This window comes from Manihot esculenta, chromosome 16 (assembly GCF_001659605.2).
Source record: "Manihot esculenta cultivar AM560-2 chromosome 16, M.esculenta_v8, whole genome shotgun sequence".
Lineage (NCBI taxonomy): Eukaryota > Viridiplantae > Streptophyta > Magnoliopsida > Malpighiales > Euphorbiaceae > Manihot > Manihot esculenta.
Window position 1 is genome coordinate 5,952,289 of NC_035176.2, and position 18,097 is coordinate 5,970,385.

The window sequence follows — 18,097 nt, forward strand, 5'->3', positions numbered from 1 at the left end:
CCCATGAGGTCGGAAGCAGATCAGAGGAATCCTGACAAGTATTGTCAGTACCACCGGACACACGGCCACGATACAAATAACTGTTTTCAGTTAATCACGGAGATTGAAAGATTGATAAAAAGGGGGCATCTCAAAAATTTTGTGAAGAAACCGGAGGGGCAGAGGCCTCCGCCCAGTCCGGCAGCCCAGATGCCCAGGAGAACCGGAGCTGGACCAGTGAATGATGGGTCTAGTGGCACTATTAATATGATTGTTGGAGGAACTGGAGGACGGATGAGCCGTCGAGGAAAGAAGAGAAACCGGGAAGGAGAGATCAGCAATGGCGAGGTCATGCAGATCGTTGAACACTCACCTATGGCCATCGTTTTCTCTTCAGAAGATGCACAGGGCATTCAGATGCCCCATGATGACGCGCTTGTTATTGAAGCAGTCATTCATAATTTTCGGGTGAAGAAGGTTTTGGTGGATGATGGGAGTAAGGTCAATCTATTGCCGTATCGGGTTTTTCAGCAGATGGGAATCCCGGAGGAACAGCTGGTTCGGGACCAGTCACCCATCAAAGGGATCGGAGGAGCACCGGTATTTGTGGAAGGAAAGGTGAAGCTGGCCCTTACCTTGGGAGAAGCACCCAGAGCTCGCACCCATCATGAGGTGTTTTTGGTGGTTAAACTCCCACTGAGTTACAATGCGATTTTAGGGAGGCCGGCGTTGTTTAGCTTTGAAGCTGTCACCAGCATCAGGTATTTGGCACTCAAGTTTCCAACGGAAGAAGGGGTGGGAATGGTTCGGGGTAGCCAGGAAGAAGCAAGGGCGGTATACTTGGCCACAGTAACAGAACCAAGCTCAACTGGAGAAGCGCTTGACTCAGAAGTTCTGGAGGTCAGAGATGAAACAAAAGAAGCCCGGACAGAGCCAGTTGGAGAATTGGAAACCTTCCCCTTATCAGAAGCAGATGCAAGTAAGATTTTCAGCCTCAACGCCAACCTCACCAAAGAACAAAAAGGTGAAGTCATGACTCTGATCCGAGATCACGCGTCGACCTTCGCATGGAAGCCCTCAGACATGCCAAGAATTGACCCTAAAGTGATGACACACCGATTGAATGTCCTCCCCGAGGCCAGACCAGTGAAGCAAAAGAAGAGAGTAGTAGGAAGAGAAAAACAGCAGGCCACCCGGGAGGAAGTGCAGAAGTTAGAAGAAGCAGGCTTTATTAGGGAAGTGATGTACCCACAATGGTTGGCAAATCCTGTGTTAGTCAAGAAAGCCAATGGCAAATACAGGATGTGCATAGATTTCACCGACCTAAATAAAGCCTGCCCCAAAGATTGTTACCCCCTCCCCGATATTAATAAAATGGTCGATTCGACGGCCGGCTTTGATTATATGTCTTCTTTGGATGCTATGTCTGGTTATCACCAAATCCCAATGGAGAAGTCGGATGAGGAGAAAACCTCGTTTATAACTGAAGACGGGACTTACTGCTACAAAGCTATGCCTTTCGGATTAAGAAACGCCGGGGCAACTTACCAACGATTAATGAATAAAATCTTTAAGAACCAAATTGGCAGGAATGTAGAAGTGTATGTGGATGACATGGTGGTTAAAAGTTCAACTTTTCAACAACACATAGCAGATCTAAGGGAGATATTTGGGGTGCTAGACAAATACAGAATGAAGTTAAACCCGGCAAAATGTGCCTTTTTCATCAGGGGCGGAAAGTTCTTGGGATACATGGTGAGTGGAAGAGGCATCGAGCCTAATCCGGAGAAAGTAGAGGCCATATTGAATATGTCAGAGCCGACCTGCGTAAGGGATGTCCAGAGATTAACCGGGAGAGTGGTGGCGCTTAACCGATTTATGTCAAGGTCGGCAGAAAAGTGTTTGCCATTCTTCAAAAAATTGAGGAAGGTCCCGAATTTTGAATGGACAGAAGACTGCCAAATAGCCTTCACAGAGCTTAAGGAATACCTCAGCTCGCCTCACGTGCTCAGCAGCCCCGTAAAAGGGGAAGAACTCCTGATATATTTGGCAGCCTCAGAGCAAGCAGTCAGCGCAGTACTAGTAAGAGTGGAAGAAGGGGAGCAGAAACCTGTCTTCTACATCAGCAAGGTACTTAGAGACACTGAGGTCAGGTACTCGAACATTGAAAAATTGGCTTATGCCTTGTTGTTAGCAGTCAGGAAATTCAAAGTTTATCTGGAAGGCCACCAAGGAGTTGTGATGACGAACCAACCCTTAAAGAAGGTCCTACGTAGGCCGGAAACTTCAGGACGGATGTTAGCATGGTCCGTGGAAATCAGCCCCTACTGTCTGGAATACCGACCTCGAACAGCAATAAAATCTCAAGCGCTGGCTGACTTCATAGCAGAATGCTCATTCAACGAGGAGAAGGAAGAATCATCCTCGGAGATGCCTAGAAAGGAAGGAGAGCGAGAGCTTTCCCAAGAATTTAGCTGGAAGCTATATGTAGACGGAGCATCAGGATCTGAAGGCAGCGGCGCAGGGATAATGCTTAAGGGGCCGGAGGGCTTCAAAGTATGTTATGCTTTACGGTTAGAATTCAAGGCTTCTAACAACATGGCCGAGTACGAGGCCTTGGTGAATGGGATGCTGGTAGCCTCGGAAGTAGGGGTAACCGACCTCGAAGTAAATAGTGACTCTCAACTGGTGATCAACCAGGTAACGGGGGTATATCAAGCCAGAGACCCCATCATGCAGAACTATCTTGATAAAGTAAAAGCCATAGAAGCCGAGCTCGCAGAACGGGGAGTTATTGTCAGATTTCAAAGAATACCTCGGGATGAAAATGAGGAGGCAGATCTGCTTAGTCGGTTGACTAAAGAAGAATTAGAGCAGCTCCCTGACGAAGTATACATACAACATATCCGCACACCTGCTTTCAAGAAGACAGACACGATACTACAGGTGGACCAGAGCCCAACTTGGATGAGCCCCTATCTGAAATATTTGGAGAAGGGCGAACTCCCTGAAGATAAAGACGAAGCCAGAAAGATAGCAGCTCGAGCTGCCAATTACCAAGTAATAAGGGGAACTTTATACAGAAAGGGGAAGTCCAGCCCATGGCTCCGGTGTGTAAGTCCGGAAGAAGCTGCAAGGGTAATGGAGGAAATACATAGAGGCCTATGTGGGGCCCACGAGGGAGCAGAGACATTAGCTAACAAAATATTCAGGCAAGGATACTACTGGCCCACTGTTAAGAAAGAAGCAGAAGAGTTTGTCCGAAGGTGCGACGTATGTCAGAGATTTGCTAATGCCATCAGGACCCCTGCAACTCCTCAGGCAAGCATATCCAGTCCATGGCCTTTCTCGCAATGGGGAATTGACATCCTGGGCCCTTTCCCCAAGACTACGGGGCAAAGAAAATTTGTAGTGGTAGCTGTGGAATACTTCTCGAAATGGCCAGAGGCAGAAGCAATAGCAACAATCACAGCCAGAAAGATGATAGATTTCGTATGGGGGCATATCATCTGCAGATTTGGCATACCCAGAGTACTTATCTCAGACAACGGCAGACAATTTGACTGCAACACTTTCAAAACCTTCACGACGAACGTGGGTATATGGCATAAGTTCTCCTCCGTGGCCCATCCTCAGACCAATGGTCAAACGGAAGTCACTAACAGAGCAATCCTCCAAGGATTAAAAAAGCGGCTGGATGGTGCAAAGGAAAATTGGGCAGAAGAACTCAATAGTATCCTATGGGCACTCCGAACTACTCCCAGAGCACCCACTAAGGAAACACCGTTCGCACTCGCTTACGGTACAGAGGCCGTAGTTCCAGTTGAATTACAGATCCCCACTCATCGAGTTCAATTTCTCAGCGAAGACACTAATGGGGACAAGTTAAGAAGCAACCTGGATGCTCTTGAAGAAGTTAGGGAAGAAGCGCAAGTCCGAACTGCTGCTTATCAACAACGAGCGGCAAGATATTATAATCAAAAGGTCAGAGAAAGAAGCTTAAAGGTGGGAGACCTGACTTTAAGAAACTTGGAAGCTACAGGAAAAAGAGCAGCAGCAGGCAAGCTAGCACCAACCTGGGAAGGTCCATTCAAGGTGACAAAAGTGGTCAAGCCCGGGGTATACCGAATTGAAGATATGCAAGGAAATCCCGAGCCCCACGCCTGGAACATCCAGCACTTAAAAAGGTACTTCCCTTGAAATATATGTAAAGAAAAATATTGTACTCTGAAAGGCACAAATAAATAAAATAACGCCATTCTTTACGTAATGATGTTATCTCCATTAAGAATGTTACTTCTCTTTGAAAAAGAAAGAACAAAACTAAAAGACCGGGATCCCCAAGATCTCCCGGATAGAAGACCAGGATCCCCAAGATCTCCTGGCAAAAGAAGACCTCCTTGAGACATAGAGACCTCCTGGAGGTAGAAGACCGGGATCCCCAAGATCTCCCGGATGCAAGACCAGGATCCCCAAGATCTCCTGGCAAAAGAAGACCTCCTTGAGACATAGAGACCTCCTGGAGGTAGAAGACCGAGATCCCCAAGATCTCCCGGATGCAAGACCAGGATCCCCAAGATCTCCGGGCAAAAGAAGACCTCCTTGAGACATAGAGACCTCCTGGAGGTAGAAGACCGGGATCCCCAAGATCTCCCGGATGCAAGACCAGGATCCCCAAGATCTCCTGGCACTAAGAAGGCCTCCTTGAGACATAGAGACCTCCGGGAGGTAGAAGACCAGGATCCCCAAGATCTCCTGGCAAAAGAAGACCTCCTTGAGACATAGAGACCTCCTAGAGGTAGAAGACCAGGATCCCCAAGATCTCCTGGCAAAAGAAGACCTCCTTGAGACATAGAGACCTCCTGGAGGTAGAAGACCGAGATCCCCAAGATCTCCCGGATGCAAGACCAGGATCCCCAAGATCTCCTGGCAAAAGAAAACCTCCTTGGGACACAGAGACCTCCTGGAGAAAGAAGACCGGGATCCCCAAGGTCGTCCCGGAATTACAAGACCAGGATCCCCAAGATCTCCTGGCAAAAGAAAACCTCCCTCAGACATAGAGACCTCAGTAAAAAAGAAGACCGAGATCCCCTAGAACTCCCGGGAAAACAAAATAAAAACAGCTGGTGAGGATCTTAAAAAACCTCCCGGAGCATGAAGACCAGGATTCCCAAGATCTCCTGGCAAGAGAAGACCTCATCGAGGTCCTAGTAAAAGAAGACCTCACCGAGGTCCTACCAAAAGAAGACCTCACCGAGGTCCTACCAAAAGAAGACCTCAATAAGGTCTTAACAAAAGAAGACCTCAATAAGGTCACCCCGGCACAGCCAGGATCTCGTAAGACCTCCGGCAGATAAGAATAATTGGTAAAGGACTTCAGGGCCCCCCCCCAAAAAAAAAAAAAAAAAAAAAAAAAAAAAAAAAAAAAAAAAAAAAGGGGTCGAGCTCCCAGCTCGACCCGATAAGCCCAAGACCGAGCTCGTAGCTCGGATAGATTCATTTCTTCAAAAGATCAAGATACGAAAGCCAAAAACAAAGGCCGAGCTCCCTCCATAGAAGAACTCATAAATCCTTAGGCGGATATTCAGGCTATAATCAAAAGCCTAAATCAGTTTATTTAAAATAAATATACAAAGTCACAACGAAGGAAGAAGGACTAGAAGTCAAAAACTAGCATGACAGTTGCCATCAAATGGATACGAGATTTGATCTCTCAGACGACAGCTAAGAGCCGAACTCACAACTTAAGATTAATTTAGAGCTTCTGAATAAACATATGAAGTCTACATCACACATACGAAGAGTAAAGATAAATGTCAAAGAATATGAAAAACAAAAAGGAAAACTAATATTCCATTAATAACTATTACAATTTATTTCTCCGGTGAGGAAGGAGGATGAATAGTCCTTAAAGGACTTACATCAATAAACCCACCCTCACTATTTCTATTTACAGCCACCCCTGAAGGAAGCTCGGTGTCCTTCGGACCAGCGCTCTCAATAGTAGGGGCAATTTCTGACCCAGGGTGAAGGCCTTCTTTCACAGAATCAGGATCGTCCTCCTCCGACCCTAGCTCGGATTCCTTTGAAGAAGACTCAGCTGGCCGATCTCGGTCCCTCCGGCAATCTCCTCGGGGCAAAGGGAAATCATCCTCCCCGTATAGCACTGACTCGCCATCTGAGTCCACTTCGCGCCTACGAAGCTTGGCCAAAGGAATATCAGGAGCCTGTCTAGCTTCTCTTCAACCGCGATTGTAGCCAGTTACATACATGCGGTAGGCCTTATCAAAGATAGCCTGTTTCATTTCACTAGAAGCTTTATACTCATCAAGATGTTCTTCACAAGCCTCGGCTACAAATTCCTCAAACTCAGAAGAATCTTTGTAGTCCTGAAGATGAGCTTCACAGGCCTGATCAATTTTACCCTTTAGCTCATCAGACTTCTGATACTCCGCAATAGCCTTCTCTTCGGCATACTTTACCACCTCAAGCAGGGCTAAACATTTACGTTCCAAAACTCTGACTTCATTTTTCAGCTGTTGTTGGCGAAGGTCGAACTCTTCAGCCGAGGAAGTCAAGTCTCTGATACGGTCAGAGCTTGTGCTCAACTCCTGCTCAAGGACCTGCACCCGAGCTACGGCCATCTCTCTCTGAGCCTTTATTTCCTCCAGATGAGTCTGAAGTCCTTCGAAATCGGCCTTTAAGGCATCAAATTGGCGCTGGACTTCAGCTTTCTGGCTAACGGCCTCATCCTTCTCCTTGAGAGCCTCTGTCATAGAGGACAGCTGCTCTAGCACTCCTCTACAGCGAACCTCCAAGGTAGCTGCCCTCTCATCAGCCTCCTGGAGAACATTGCGAGTCCGAGACAACTCATCTTCTAAGGATGAGGTATGCTTGGCCGTCTCGGCTGTTTTCTCTTCAGCCTTTTTGAGGGCCTCCAACGCAGAATGCAATTCCACCTGGAGGGACTGGATCTGCTCCCGAGCAGCTACCAAATTGCCCCTCGCATCACCGGTGGCAGATATATTCTCCTCCAGACGTGCCTCTTCAATTCGGCGATCTACGGACTCCCGGAGGGAGCGATCACGGATATCCACCTCCATAAAGAGGCCCGTCACCTAACATGAAAACGCAACCATCAAGAAAAAGAAACAAAGCAAATTGAAAGGAGGAGGAAAAATGACTTACCATTAGAAGCATCTCCCTAATGGATGATCCGAGCTCCTCATGAGAGCGAGACTGGAAGGATGCTTGCTCCTTGGTAAAGCTGGATAAAAGGCCAGTCAGAGCAAGAAGGCGTGGATCCGAGGCCTCTGTGGCCCCACCAAACATTTGCTCCCTAAGAAGGTCGGCAACAGCACTGGCCGGAGACTCGGATGTAATACCCGACGTCTTTAGAGAATTGCCAGGAGAAGGCAATGACGGGTCAGCAGCAACACCTTTCCCTTTCCCAATGGGAGGAAGAGCTGGAAAAGATCCTGTCGCAACCTTGGACTTCTTCCGGACGGGAGAAGAGGCAGATTTTCCAGAAGAGGCTGGGCGCTTGCCTCCGATCTTTGCTGGAATGCCCTCAGAACCCTTAGGTTCAGTCCTCACAGGGACAGGGGCACTTTCACCAGAAGCCTCTGGACTTTGATCGCCTAGGAGGATGATCTCCATCCCCGTCCCAGAGGTCTCCTTGTCTTTAGCAGGGGACTTAAACTTTCCCCTTGACACCTCCTCAGTGGAATGGGCAGCACCCTGTCCCACTTGTTCAGTAGACTTTGAGCTCAACTCACCATGGCTAGATGGCTGAGCTGATTTAGTGCTGTGAGAGCTCGGCTTGGAAGCTCGAGAAGAAGCTTTACCAGACGGCCGGCTGACCTTCTCGGAGGAAGCGACCTGAGCGAGCTCTATAGCAATCTCAGTTACAGAACGCCCATCCCCAAAGGCGTCAAAAATTGCGTGCATGTTCTCCCGAGACAGGTCAAGGTTCTTGGGGAATTTGATGCCGTCCATTTTAACCTCAGAAGCTGCAAAAAATAAGAAATTATACCGAATCAGCATATTATCTGATATTCTTAACAACGAAGAAACAGAATAGCCGGACAAAGCACTATACCCGTGTCCTGGATATCCCTAAGGTTGGCCGCAAACATACACTTCTCGACATCATACTTCCTCTCAACGGAAGTCAGTCGAAGCAGCCCAACCTGCTCAATAAGACTCAATTCGGGCAGATCATTACAGCCCGGAAAGATCTCCCCCCAACTTAGGCCCACATCCCACGATCGACAGGACCCTAGTTTCAGCTCCGCCACAAGGAAATTCTCTATCCACCCCTTTATAGAATCCTTGTAGCCCGTAAGAAGAGATAGCCCATTGCGGGGGGAAAAGTAATAGAAGTTTTGCTTCGCCCTAACCAGGCGGAAAAAAGTAACAAACAGGCAGGCCGTAGGTGTAAAACCCCAACACAGACAGATAGACTCGAAACAGGACATAAATAAAATGGAATTTGGGGATAACATTCGAGGAGTTACCCCAAAGTGTTCAAAGACCTCAACGAAGAAAGGGGAAAAAGGAAATGGTAGACCAAATTCTCTCTGCTTTAGGAAAAACACTATGCTACGACCCTCTTGGGGATCCACTAAACCAGGAGGGGGAGGGTAGGGAAGAACTATCCTCTCATTTGGACGAGGTGCTCGAATAAAATACAACGGAGTATCTAGAAGCCTCCGGGAGATGTGATCAGTTATATTGGAAGAAGTAATACGTGACTCAAGGTTAACAACATCAGGAAGCTTTGAACTTGCCATTGAAGAACAAGGGAGCGTACCTGAGAACACAATAAGGTGAAAAACGCAAAAGGAGTCGCAGGAAGCCAGAGAGCAGAAGAGAGCTAATTTCTTCGGAAGACAGAAGGAATTCGAAATGAAAGGCAATAATGAGACGGAACGTTGATCTGAACAGTTTTGTCTTGGAGCGGCGCGATCATTAATTGCTCTCGAAGTTTACCCTCTCAACGGTTAAGTAATAACCGGAGAGAAGGTAAAGGGGCAAAAGGATGATCGCTGGGCTTGTCTACATCTATCAAGGGCCAGGTCCACAATGATAGCCCATCACTTAAAGGCCCAGGCAAGCCCAACTTGTTCAGATCTGATCTCCAGCCAAGACAACGTAACCCACAAGATTCATCACTTCACCACATCCATGGCAAGTATCAAGGAAATGGAAAGAAAAACTCAAAGATGCAAGCAGATGAAAGCATGATAAAGGTTAGACCTACTCATCACATAGAATATATAAGATTTGACTTGTTAAAACAAGGGCACCTCGGATCTATACTGAGCTGAGAGCTTAGAGTTCGACTTATCAGAAGCCGAGCTCATAGGTCGGAATAGTCCAGCTCGGACAACATGACCTGAGAGCCCGGCCAGCTAACTCAAAGCTCAATTCATCTAAGTAGAGACCGAGCTCATAGATCGGTCAGACAGGTCGGCTAGTCCAGCTCGGACAACGCACCTGAGAGCCCGGATGAAGGAGACTCAAAGCTCAATTCATCTAAGTAGAGACCGAGCTCATAGATCGGTCAGACAGGTCGGCTAGTCCAGCTCGGACAACGCACCTGAGAGCCCGGATGAAGGAGACTCAAAGCTCAATTCATCTAAGTAGAGACCGAGCTCATAGATCGGTCAGACAACCCAGTTTGGAAATATGAAAGCCCAGTTGGCTAAATGGGTCCGAAGTCCGGCTCACGAGTACAGTTAGTTCAGCTCAGAAAAAACAAATTTCAGTTAAAGCTACGAAGAAGACAGTACCAGTACTTCATCCAAAACAAAGAAAGAAACAGGTTCAAGTATGAACGAAAAATAGGAATTTCATTAAAAGAAAAGTACATTACAGAATGGAAGACTATCCTTTAAGAATCTACATATCCGGACCTACATTACAGAATGGAAGACTATTCTTAATGGATTTACATATCCGGGTACTTTGTCATCTACGATTACATCACCTTAACCGACCTCAGCACTCAAGTCTTCAGTCCGGAGGATACTCCAGCTCGATATGTGAGTTCGGCAGAAAAGCCAGGATCTGTCTCAACACTATAGGGAAACTCCTGACGTTGATTCACGGAAAACATTTCACCCATAGGTCGGCATTCGGTTGCCCAAATGCGATGCAGAAGGCGCGGTGGACCTTGGTTCCGCATAATACTGGTACTTCCCACCAAGGCCACGCAGGATATAGGTATCGAACATTTTTCACTGTTCCATCATAGATAGACATTCTGAAGGGCAATGGAACAAGTGAATGTTGCAAACCTACACCCGAATGTGAGGCTTGATACAACCACGCACATTCAGGGAAATCAACGAAACATTCTGAAGAGCAATGGAACAAGTTAGAACCCTCAACGTCTTGAAACATATATGGAGCCAGCACCCTCTCAGGGGCCCGAACAAAAAGCAGAGGAGGAGGCCGGCCAGTCGACCTGGGTGAAACCGTTTCAGCAACTTGCCGAACAGTCTCACCCAGCGACTGTCCTAGCAGCAGAACCTCCAAAGCCTCGTTCAGACCCCCTGAAGGTAACCTTAAATCTTTAAAATTTTTGAACTGACCCATTTTTATCTCAGGCACTGCAAAAAGTTCAAAAACAGGTACAAGTCAGAACAAATCCTTATCAGAGAAAAACAAAATAACACGAAGACCCAGGATTACCTCCAGCCACTTAAAGAAGGCGTCAAATGGATCCTCCACAGATGAAACAGAACGATCTCACCGAAAGAAGGGAGCAGACAGAAAATTGCAACGAGGGCAACCCTTATACCAACAGAAAGTTTGAAAACAAAGAAAAGCTGGCGTTGATATATACTCGAAGTCTGAGGCCTAGGCACAAAATAGAGTTATACTAGACTCTAAGCTAGCCAGGCCAGACGTCCCTCGGAAAGGAAAGAAAGGACAAGCCCAGATAATGATGACAGAAAAGCAAAAACCGCGAAGAACAGAAAGAATAGAGAAAAGCCAGAAATGGAAAAGGCAGATGAGACTCAAAGACTGCGCAACGCCAGAAAGGTGAAAGGATTTTATGGAGGCATCTGAACACAAACAGACGCGGTATTAATGGTTTTTGATATTCACCCCCTCGACAGTCGGAGCAATAACTGCCGAGAAGGTGAAGGGGCAATTGATAACCGCTGGATTTCTTCACCCCGAACCAGGGCCTCGACCATAGCCAAAAGCCCATCAAGCAGAGGCCCACACACGTGAAACAAGCCGGACCCATATGCCTTCAAAGGCCGGGCTCACCCATCTCCTCCATTCAGGACGGCCCAACCCGCGCCAAGCAAGCCCTCTCCTCTTGGGCTTAGCATCTGGTCCGACTCTCAGCCCAGCCCAGTGTCCAGACCCAACTCAGACAGCCTGGCAGATCCGTACGGATGTACGCATGGGGAGAATCAGAGGCCGTTACGCATGGAGCAGGCGGCTGATACCCTAGTACCTCCGAATCCGCATGGCAGAGACGCGTGGCCCAATCCTGGAGAGACCTTTACACGTCACCAGCAAGCAAGACAATGTATAAAAGAGGAGTCCCCTCCTCAGAAAGTTCAAGCCTGATTCAGTAATACAAAACCCTTGTAAAACTCTATTCTATTGGATCTCAGATCATCAATTAGCATATCAACTCACTCACTCATTTACAATAAATTCTAAAGATACTTAGTTTCACTTTTCCTTTTTTTATTCATCTTGTGTTGTTTTAAGAGTTTTCTTCCTTTTTGATGTAAAGAACATCTTTGAACCTTCAATATTTTTCAGATTCTCTACTTTTAATACTGAAAATGGTTAGATAAACAGAATTCATTAAGTTTTGACATCATCAAAATCAAGTACTTTCAAAACTTATGGAGCCAACAATTTTCCCTTTTTTATGATGACAAAACTTAATGATTTTTAAAAGAAATTAAAATCATATGTATTGTAATTGAGTAAGAGTTAAAAATGTCTTCCTAAAAACTGAAAATATTATTTTCGGAAGCAATATTAGTAATATATTCAACAGGTAAGCATAAAAACTGAAAATAGAGTCAACGCCATAACCAAATAACAAACAACTAATATATAAACAAATAAAACACATAATAAAACATGACCAATTTCTCCCTCTTTTTGTCATCAACAAAAAAGGAAATAAGAGTCAAAAAACTATTCAAATGATCATGCGGAAAATTTAAGAAATTGTTTCAAAAGCAGTTTAAAAAGAGATGAGAATTTATATATCTAATGGTTTGTCTTTGCTGCTAGGCTCTCCTGGTTTTGCAATCTTTGTTCTCATTCCACGTCTCCCACCTCATCTCATTTGAATTTTTAGGGATTCATCACCCTCTGAAGTCAAGGAAGTGCTATCTGTCAGATCTGATTTGCTGTCATCCTCTGATGTATCCTTGAATTCTTATACAGGTTCAATTTCAAATTGAGAAGAGGGGTTACTCAGATTGAAATTTAGGAGGAATGAGATGCATAAATTTTTATGCAGTGAGTTTTGAAAATTTTCTTATAGTGGCTAGAGCAGCAGTATCAGCAGATGATTTTGGAACAGAGGATGTAGGTGTTGGTTCACTTTATTTCTAAGTGTTCAAAGGCTCTTTTAGTGATATAGGTTGTTTTTCAACAGATTTTTCTTTGGGTAAGACCGCATGTGAAGATTGTATGGTATTCAATGAAGATGGTTGGGTAAAAAGTTCATTAGCTGTGGGTGGGTTGCTGTGGTTGAGTAGATGGTCCTATTGAGGGATCTACATCAAAAGAATCAGAATACCTAAAATTCAAACAAGATCTATTAATCCTATCTGAAAATAACATTTGAACAATTACATCCACCTTCCTTTCTATTTTTTCAATTCTCTTTCTTAGACTATTACAAGCTGACGTTTCGAAGAGTCGTCGAATTTACTAATTTTAAAGCCTTTTGAACATTTGAACGTTTTTTTATCATTCTCAATGTATTTTTTAGGAACTCAATTATAATTTATAATAAAATCTTTGAAATTTAATAAAATCCACAATTTAATTTCTTAGGTAACAAGAATTATATTTTAAATTTACATTAAATAGTAAATAATACCAAAAAATTTTAAATAAAACTATTAGATAATATGTTGTTCTTTTAAATTTTTACAATTACATTAAATTTTAAAGTTAATAAATAAATTTTATATTTTGTCTTATATATAACTAATAAAAAAATAAAACTTTTGAGATAAGATCATAAAATAAAATTTTAATTTAGATAATATTAAATTATTAAATAACATTTTCAATTTCAAGAAATAGCAAATTTATACATTAAAAAAGAAGAAAACCTATCGACTTTATCATGTAATAAATGATTCATTATTAAGTTTGAAAATTTTATCAAGTAATAAATGATTCATTTTTCCTTTCAATTAAGTTTAATAAATTTAAATAAAATTTATAAACGATAAATTACAATGTCATCTAATTTATTAAATGTAATAATAAAATCTTAAATAATTTTAAAACTTTTTTTAATTTTTAAAAAATAACATCAAATTAAAATTAAGATATCACGTGCTCAAATTTTAGAATTCTTCTTATTTATTTATAAATTAATAAATTACAATGTCATCAAATTATTCTTATTTGTTTTATTTTATAATATCGACCTAAGCCAGCTCGTGGCTTTGGCCGAGTGGTTAAGGCGCTTGCCTGCTAAGTAAGTGGGGTTTCCCCGCGTGAGTTCGAATCTCACAGGCCACGGTTTTTCCCTCTTTCTTCTTTCACAATTTTTTCCCTGAAAATTTCTCTGAAAAATTTGATATTTAATCCATGTGATTTTTTGAAATTAACAACTTAGTACTTATTTCTTATATTTTAAAAAAGATTTTGACTAATAGTTTGAATGAATGGAAAGACTAAATAATAAATTATTTTAAAAAAAAATTACTAACTACTGTATTTTTATACCAGAAAAATCATAAATTAATTTCATTAAACTCTACTAAATAATTTTTTTTCTCAAAAAAATTTCCTCTTATCTTTTCTTATTAAATTGCGTTCTTATTCGGTTCAAATACTAATTCAACATTAATGAATCTCTTTCACCATATTTTCCTTAAATTATGTTGTTTTGGCTATAATTAAGGGGCATGCATTTAATGTTTTATTAATCAAATCAAATTAAACTAAAACAAGAATGGTAAAAGATTTAAAATTATTTGTTTTTTTATATATTATTAATTATTTGTTTTTTATATATTATTAATTATATATCAATTATTTTAATTATATTTTTTAATTAATCAATCAGAAGGTCTGAATTCAATTCTCTCAATCTCTTACTTCTAACTTTAAAAAAAATAATCAAACTAATAAAAGTTTAGAAAAATATTGATGACACTTGTTATCTCAAAATAAGTAATCGAGAAAGAGGTAAATATGTTACTTTTTTTGAATATTGCATTAAGTTTTAAGAAAAATTATAACTACCGATTCTAAGTATGAATAAATAATAACTTAAAATAAATATTTTAAATAGTGGTTTAGCAAATGTAACCTGTATCTACTCTTCCAAGGACATTCATTGAGTTTTCATTCCATTAAATCTCTTTTACCATATAAAAAAGAACAGTATTTAGACTTTTACAAGTTTGATTCACCACTCAAACTTCTACCTAAACTTTAATAGGTGCATTAAATCTCTATTAAAGGAACACACACTTAATCAATTTTATATAGTTTTTTATTCAAATAGAAACACTCTCAATAACTCTTAACAATCACGACAAAATGTTATTAAGATGAAAGAGAGAAGATTTGTCAATGAGATCGAAATTATAACGACCCGAAAACCGGACCACTACCGGCGCTAGGATCCAGATCGACTTAAGGTCGCCGGTACCCGTAGCAAGCCTAACATACATCCTGTATACCTGTTAAATCCCATACATGATCATACATATGCGTAAAAACTTTGAACTTTTTCTTTCATCACCAAGCTTAATCTGTGCATGCACATACTCATAATCATAAAACCCCACACTGGAGCTCTCATCAAATGCTCCAATGGGGTAAGATATCATACATTAAGCTTGGTTTATATAAACATCAATAAAACATTACATAGATCATGTACAAAAGGGATTAACTATAACTCTAGGGTCAAGTACAATACTAATCCTCATAAACATAATTGTACAACATCTTACATCACAATATTACAATACATTATCTTTCATGTCCACTTCTAACTACTACATACGAGACTTCTTTACTCTTGCTAACCTCCTGGTCTATCCCGAACCTGCAAACCTGGGGGTTAAGGGAAATAGGGTGAGCTACTAGAGCCCAGTGAGCAGAATAGTAAAACATTATATTTAAAACATATGCTTTCATGGAATGCATCACATCACAAACAACTCACATGAAGGATGGACTTGTCACCAATAGCCCTCTACACATTCCAATAGTGTCAGGGCGTAGAATGGGCCACTGGTCTTTCCCTTAACATAACATAACATAACATTCCAAGGTGCCAGGGGCGTAGAATGGGTCTCGACCTGGACTTTCTCTTAACATCGTGCCAGGGGCGTAGAATGGGCCTCGACTTGGACTTCCATACCATACCACAACATATCATATCATACCATACGAGGGCTAATGGATCATCCAACACCCATCCACATCATCATCATATTATACAATGCAACATATTCGTGAATTCTAATGTAAACAACCTAATATATCTCATGGCATTCGTGATGCATGAACATGCTCAAATTTATATTTATTTACTTTGAAACATAAAGATCCATTCTACTCACCTCAGGCTGACTCAGAAGCAGCTATCTCACTGCTGGAGTCCTCGGGTCCGTTTCTATACAGGTGGACTCAAATGAGAGACCAAATATAGACGAACATAACTCTAAACAACTCTCCAAAAATCCCCCTAAAACACCTTAAAACAATCATAGAAATCATGCAAAGGAAGGCTGAACAAGGCACTTTCGGCGGCAGGTTTGGCGGTCGAAAGTCCCTCCAGAGCCGAAACTCATGCACCTTCGGCGGCCGAAAGTTCCTTCCAGAGCCGAAACTCATGCATCTTCGGCGGCACCTTCGGCTGCCAAAACTCCCCTCCAGAGCCGAAAGTCCAACTTTCAGGGAAAGGGTTTGGCAGCCAAAACATGCCACCACAGGCAGGTTCGGCGGCCGAACATTGCTTCGGCTGCCGAACCTGAGTTCTTCCAGAATGGCAGAACTCAGCCTCTAAATGCATAAATGCCTCCCAAACTTTCCAAACTCAAACTAACTCATGCAAAAACATGCATACACACTTTCATAAACATATAGGGGTCTCAAACTAGCCTATACCCCAACAACAACACATCTAGCAACACATATACATTACCCATAAAACCAACATAAACCCTAACATTATGCATAAACTCTAAAGCATGCATCAACCCTTTGAAAACCCCTCAAAGCTTTCATAAAACATACAAGAAGGGTAGGATCTAAGCTTACCTCTTGAAGATCAAGAGGAGAGACGATCCAAACTCGGAGATAGGGAGAAATCTAGCTCCGGGTCTCCAAGTTTCAAAACTTTGTGTTTTTGCTCAAAAATCTTCAAAACCAAGCTAAAACTTATTAAAACTTGAAAGATTTGAAGAAAAACATCAAAACCAACCATGGGAGAGCATGGACTCACCTTTGCCTGAAAATGGGGAAGAAAACCCGCCCATTTTCGGACATGGGGCCTTTTATAGGTGGCTGGCCAGACCACCTTCGGAGGCCAAAGGTACTCCCTAAAGTGCATCGTGTTCGGCGGCCGAACATGAGGTTCGGCGGCCGAACCTGGATTTCCTCCCTTGATCTTTTTCATTAAAAATTCAATTTCTTTCTTACTTAAAACCATAAAATACATGGAAACATTTTATAAAAATATGATTTTACCCTTCTAGAGGGTTCCGACACCCGAGATTCCACTGGACGGTAGGAATTCCGATACCGGAGTCTAGCCGGGTATTACAGAAATTTTGAATGAAAAGTTTTTAAGACAAGGGTTTTTTAAACTCTTAGAAAATAAGTGCTTTTATTACACATTTATGAAGAAATTTAATATCCTAAATAGGTGTCTAAAAATTTTTCCTTTTTAGTTGCTCAGGTATTTTAACGGTAATAAATTTTAAAAATATGAACTATTATAATATTGAAATTCGTGCAGACTGAAATCGGTTAATCTTGTAGACTGAAAATAGTTAGCTAAAAATAAATGTAGGCAGAGATTAAATACTTAAATTTAAACTGTATATAAAATTAGAATTCTAATTTTGGCATTCTAAAAATAGATGTTGTAATGACCCAAAAACCGGACCGCTACGGCGCTAGGGTTCAGATCGACTTAATATCGCCGGAGCCCGTAGCAAGCCTACTATACCTCCTGTGTACCTGATAAAATCTCATACATGATCATACGATATAACAAAAACATAAACTTTCCATGAACTAAGGCTCGACCTGTGCATGCATCAAAACTGAAAACATAAACCCATACTAGAGCCCTCATCAAATGCTCCAGTATTATAAACATCACGTGCCTCAAGCTTAGTTCAAACATAACTCATAATTTAAAATTTTTACATAAGGATCATGAAAACGGGGATTAAAAGGTCGAAAACTAGGGTAAGGCACAATTCTAATCCATTAAACAATACATGTCCACAACTATACTATTACATTAGACTGTACCAGCAACTATGCCGACTTCCCCAAGCTATCTCTGACCCTGCAAATCTAGATTTAGGGGAAAGGGATAAGCTACAAGAGCCTAGTGAGCAGAATATAAAAATAGTTTAATAAACATATGCTCGTATGAAATGCGTTACAATACAAATATTACACATCAAGATGGACTTGTCACCAGTAACCCTCTACATATTCCAATAATGTCCGGCCTTCAACAGGAGCACCTCAGAACTTCCTCTTAAACATAACATAACATATTTATAATGCCAGGGGCGTAGAATGGGTCTTGACTTGGACTTTCTCTTACATATTGCCAGAGGCGCAGAATGGACCTCAACCTGGACTTCCGTATCATATCATATCATATCATACT

General features: G+C 42.1%; 1 non-coding gene across 1 annotated transcript; it reads left to right on the forward strand.

The window, feature by feature from the left end:
* The first annotated feature begins 13,658 nt into the window (after positions 1-13,658).
* On the forward strand, positions 13,659-13,740 carry TRNAS-GCU. The gene has a single exon. It is a non-coding gene; the product is annotated as a tRNA-Ser (tRNA).
* The last annotated feature ends 4,357 nt before the right edge of the window (positions 13,741-18,097 follow it).